We start from the raw sequence: 5,919 nt of genomic DNA, 5'->3' as shown, positions 1-5,919 counted from the left end.
GGGGGGGGAGGGAGAGCAAGGGCGGGGGCAGGCGTCGGGACTGGGGCTGGGCCGGGGACACTGGAGGGGCAGAGGCTGGTGCAGGAGTTGGGGTGCGGGAGGGGTCTGGGGCACGGGCTGGGCTGAGGCCGGCCTGGAGCTGGGACCGCCTTGTTCAGGAGTTGGACAACAGGTGCAGGAAATGGCAGGGGCAGTGGTGGGCCTGGGGATGGGCAGAGGGTGCTGGAAGGGGCAGGGGTGGACTGGGACGGGGTTCAGCCTGAGCTGGGGCAGGGCGGGGGCTGGGCAGGAGGCAGGCGAAGAGGCCGGGGCAGGGTGGGCTTGGGGCAGCTGGTGCCCTCCCTCTGTGTCCCTCCAGTTCGTAGCTCCTTCCGTTGGTCCTTGTAAGCACCCCTAGCCTGCCCTGTCTCCCCAGACCCCCGGCCCTCAGGCCAAGCCAGCCCCAGCTCCTCGTCCCCTCAGACCGGCACACCTGAGCCCCCTCCAGGCCGGAGGCAGGTTGCTGGGCCGGCCTGGTCCAGCCCCTGCAAACCCTGTCCCACCAGCCAGGTGGCCTCCCGCGCTGCCAATCCCTTTGCCCGGCCCCTCCCCGCCCCTTCCCCCGCCTCTTGCCCAGCCCCCTCCTCCTCAGGTGAGGCAGCCAGGCCTAGCAGGCCCCGCGCCACCGCCGCCGCTGCCTCTGGGGCCGCCGCTGCTGAGGGGCCACCATGCTCCTGCCCAGGCCTGGAGACTGACCCTAAACCGGCACCATCTCTCAGCTCCGCCCCCACCTGCCGGACCCCAGGGTAAGGACCAGGGTCCTCAGTTCCAGTCCCCAGGACGTGGGACCCCTCACCCAAACCCGCCCTAATGCTCAGCTCCCAGTGGAAGGGCTCCCAGGGACCCGGAGGGTGGGCTGTCAGGCTTCTCCCCAAGGACCTCAGAGTCCCAGCCCCCTGTTCTTCAGACTCCAAGATCGGCCCCGGTCTCCTCCTCCCTCAGACCCCAGAGTCCAGGCCCCTGTGCCCCTCCTCCGAAGGAGGGCTGGCCCCCAAACCTCTCTTTCCCCAGGACCCAGGAGTTGAGGCCCCAGCTCTCCTCCTTCAGACCCAGGAGTTCAGAGCCCTAGTCTCCTCCTCACCCAGGCCCAGGCGTATGGGGTCCCCCAGGCCTACAAATCCAGACATCCCCCTGGCTGCTGGTCGCACACTGACCCCATCCTTGAACCCAGCCCAGTCTGTGTCCGTGATCATGGCGTGCTCTGGCCGGGGCCCAGTCCCTCAGCCTCCCTGGATGGGCGCCTGGGACTGGGGGCACAGGGGCTGGCCTGGGCTCTCCCAGGCCCTGCCTCCCCCCGTTCATCTCCCCACAGGTCCCGCCCCGGCCCAGGAGGTCAGCCGGGGAATCATTAACTAGAGGCCGTGACATGGCGGAGAAGGAGGGTGAGTCCCCCTTTCCCTGAGCCCCAACTTTGGCTCTGCCTGGCGCCCTTCCTTCTGTGCTTTCTTCCCAGCCCTCCACCCCCTTGGGGCCCCCTCTCTCTGGCACCCCTCCTGGGGCCCATCCCCACCCGCTTCTGAAGCCTCCTCTACCTGATTAACTATTAACCAAATTTTCTGTGGGACTGTGCCACCACCTGCCTCCCTGCCACCCCATATGACCTTCCTGGCTCCTTGCCTCAGTTTCCCCTCATCCCCCAGTGATCTCTCAGCTATCCCTGGACCTGTCCTCTACTTGGGGCCAAGGCGGGGAGACTAGCTATCACAGTTAAGGACACAGACTCCGGAGTCAAATACACAGGTTTGCATTCGAATTGGCTTCTGCCACTTTTTTGCTGTGCCATCTTGTGAAAGTGTCGTCGTTTCTCTGGGCTTCATTTCCCCCCTGGGTCAAGCATGGATTCTAATGCTACCTGCCTACCTACCTCCCCACCTACCTACCTACCTACGTGAGGTTGTTGGGAGCACGTAACACACACAAGGCACCAGCATGGGGCTCACCGTGTAAGACAGATGCAGTGCACCAGAGCTGTCGTGGAAGAGGTCGGCCGACTTGGAGTCCTGGGACCCAAGACCCCCACCGATTCCAGACATTCCTCCCACCTCCTCACACTGTGGGCAAAACAGCAGAGGGAGGACTTTGGACTCGGTCCGGATGGATGGAAAGGGGAGAGACAACAGAGAAACTGCTCCAGGGATGGTGGGGAGAAACCACATCCTCAGAGTGGCGGGCACTCGAGGGCTCATGGAAGCCCCTGGCAGGGTCTCCAGCCACCCTGGCTCCTTCTTACCCTGGTCCACACTTGGGAGCCAGCTTGAAGGGCCCAGTTAGGGGTGGTCTTTCCTTTCCACGCTCCCCAGCTGGGGCCGACTCCCTCTCTTCTTCCTGGAGCCAGGCTAGCTGGGTTTGGTCCCAGGCAGTATCACTTTCTAGCTGTGAGGCCCTGGGCAGGAGACTTACCCTCTCTGGGCCTCGTTTCTTCCTCTGTAAAATGGAGACAGTACTAGTGCCCACCTCAGAGGATGGTGTGAGGATTTACATGCCGTGATAGGCAGGAAGCCCTGAATGTGTTGGCTGAAATGATGGGTGTAGATTACTGGCCTCTTTGGGTCTCAGCACAGCTAGCAAATCAGAGCCCAAATCATTCAGCTGTGGCCCAGAGTAAATCCAGGCTCCCAGTGGCTCGGGAGAAGGTGCTTGTGCCCTTGCTGAGCAGGTGGGCAGCAGAGCCCTGCACCTTTGGAACCATTCCTTCCTGGAGCCCACTGAAGGGATCTCACCGGGCCTGGGGCCTACGGGTGAATGAACCAGGGATGAAAAGCAGAACATGTGCTGAAGGATGGCCAGAGACTGGCCTGGGGACAGAGAGAACCGAGGCACAGTGGGCTTCAGTGCATCTCCAGGCAGCTTGGGCCTGGCCCTGGAGGGGAGTCCTGCTGTCGTTTCAAACCTGGACACGAATGCTGAAAAGTTCTGGTGTTGTGGTTACTTGCTGGGTGACCCCAGGTGGGTGGCTGCACCTCTCTGGGCCTCCTTTCCTCATCTGTAAATTGGGGATGGTGATAATGACACCTTCCTCATTAACAGTTGCAAGGATTTTAGGAAACTGCAGGATGGGGTTAGGACAGAGCTAAGGTCGGTGTAGCTTCTGAGAACCATTGTGGCTGCAGTTGTGCTAATGTTTACCAGTGTTACCATTCTGCTGGGTTTTTAACAAATAAATCTATTTATTTATTTATTTTGGGCTGCGTTGGGTCTTTGTTGCTGCGCGCGGGCTTTCTCTAGTTGTAGCGAGTGGGGGCTACTCTTTGTTGCGGTGCTCGGGCTTCTCATTGCGGTGGCTTCTCTTGTTGTGGAGCGTGGTCTGTAAGCGTGCGGGCTTCAGTAGTTGTGGCACACGGGCTCAGTAGTTTTGGCTCGTGGGTTCTTGAGCTCAGGCTCAGTAGTTGTGGCGCACGGGCTTAGTTACTCCGCGGCACATGGGATCTTCCCGGACCAGGGATGGAACCTGTGTCCCCTGCATTGGCAGGCGGATTCTTAACCACTGCACCACCAGGGAAGCCCCATTCTGCTGTTGAAGTACACCTAAGGTGAGGTTTGGTGCTTCCTGGAGACTTAGAATCAGAGGAGGTGATATCTGAGTTGACACTCAGGATGAGGAGGGGGTAGGTAGGTGTGCCAGGCAGAGGGAAGAGCAAGGCTAACAGCCGGGGTGACAATCTGCCCGGTGTGCAGTGGCACGTAGCTAATTTCGTATTTCTGTCGGTAAAGTTGGAAATGTAGCTGGGAGGGTGATTGAGATCCATTAGGACTCTTTTTGGTGAGAAGCTGGCCCATGACTGGGCAGTGCCGGGTCTCTCCACAAGGTGGCGCTGGTGGGTATTCTTTGTTTTATAAGTCCTGTCGTTTTGGTTGCTTTTTGGAACGGCTTATCAGTTGTCTGATAAGGACCCATATGGCTGTGTGGGAATTTAGGAAAGCATGTTCAACCCCCAAATCTCTAATAGCCATGCTTACATCATAGAGGGGCTGGCACCACGGGCTGAGGGCTTTAGACTCTGTCCTGGGGAGCATTGGGGAGTCATGGAGGGTAGGGACAGGTTGGATTTGGTGTTTAGGAGGATTCTCTGGGGTTCTATGTGGAGGCTGGGCCAGAAGGAGAGACTGAGCCCAGGGGTTGGATGGGGTGGGAGCAGGGAAGGGCGGGAGACACTTAGGAGGCCTGTAGCTGAGGTGGGAGGGAGGCGTCCTGAGGATGAGGGCCTCTGAGACGGGACCTGGGGATCTGGGGAGACATTGAGGCCAGTATGGGACCTGGGAGGTGTGAAGGACCTTGGGGATTCAAGTGGGAGGCATCTAAGAGACTGCAGGACCCCCGATCTAGGACAAAGGAGAGTCCAGGGCTGGGGACAAAAAAGGGACACAGGCTGTGGAGGTGTGTAAGACAGATGGGAGTGGGGAGGCATGAGGGGGAGGAGGCCATGGCCGCCCTGGGGACCCCAGATTTCAGGGAGTGTGTGGAGGAGATGGAGAAGTAGGGGGAGAATCAGAATCGGGCACGGGCGGTGTCCCAGAAATCAGACGGGGAGAGACTTCTGTTCAGGAAGTTGGAGTTGTGTACAATGAAAACAGACACGGAGCTGTAGATTGAATGGCGTTTCAGAGACAAGGAGCCAAAGATGTCACTTGGGAGGGTTTTGCAGCCAAATGGTGGGGACAGAAGCACTGTCCTGTGAGAGGACAAGGGCAGCCTAGCGCCCTTGGAGGAACAGAGAGCAGAGCCTCAGGGGGAAGCTCGGGGGTCCTGGCTTACCCAGCCCTTTCGCCCCTGAGGAATCACGCAAGGATGCTGCTGCCTCTCACACAGTGAGGACGCTTTCCTGCCTCAGCAAAGATATGCAGTGAGAATGCCTCTCACACCAGGGACTCAGAGTGGGGATGCTTCCTGTCCCACCAGAGGCACCTGTTTGGGGGTTGCCCGAAGTCCCCTGAACCAGAAGGCATGAAAGCAAGTTTTGCCTCTCACCTTAAGAGACACAGGGTGACAATGCTTCCTGTCCCAGCAGACGTGCCAAAGCCCCTGGGCTGGGCTCTGAGTGGCCCAAAGCTCTGCAGGCACATCTGAACAGAAAGGAACCAGGACGAGCCTGACGGCTAGCGGAGCCAAGACCTCCCACTGGAACCAGGAAGATGGTTGGGGGTGGAGGTGGGGACCTCTCTCCTCAGGGAGACAGGAAGGGGTCAGCCAGCCAGGGCTGGGCTGGCCTGGTCCACTGGGGCCTCTTTGGAGGGAGGAGCACGTTGACGGGAATGGCTGGGCTCTCAAATTCTTAAGACACTCAGACAATAGGCATCCCAGGAAGGTGCTGGACTGCTCCCTGCTCCATTCCGGGTGCTGGCCTGGCCCTGTGCCCATCAGCCGTACTGCCATGACACAGATGGCAAAGCTGGGAGGTCCTGCAGCCCTGGGAGGGCCTTGCAGATGCCAAGGGCAGTCGGGTGCATGCCAGGCCCAGCAAAAGCTTTCAGCTGCCTTTTCCCTTTGGTTCTCCTGATCTCTAGCAAAAGGGTTGGCTTTTCAGCCCCAGGGCCCCTGTTGCACTGGGAATAAAATCCCTCTTGTCCGGGGGCTGCCAGCCCTCCCCAGCTGGCCCCAGCCTTGGTCCCACTGCCTTCCCCAAGCTCATGCCATTCTGGCCAAATCAGTGGCCTCTCTTGCCCTCTAACCCACCATGCTTATTCTTGCCTCAAGGACTTTGCCTGTGCTGTTCCCTCTGCCCACTGTGCCCTTCCATGAGAGGTCTTTGCTTGGCTGGTCTCACCCCTCAGGTCTCCGCTCAAAAGTCACTTCTTGGGGAGGCCCTTCCTGAACACCCCACAGAACACTGCCACCCCCAACCCACATCATTTTCTTCATAGACTTTGCCACGATCTGGAGAT

This window comes from Delphinapterus leucas, chromosome 20 (assembly GCF_059928025.1).
Source record: "Delphinapterus leucas isolate spDelLeu-1000000601 "Yukka" chromosome 20, BTC_Dleu_Yukka2, whole genome shotgun sequence".
NCBI lineage: Eukaryota > Metazoa > Chordata > Mammalia > Artiodactyla > Monodontidae > Delphinapterus > Delphinapterus leucas.
This window is presented reverse-complemented; position numbering follows the sequence as displayed.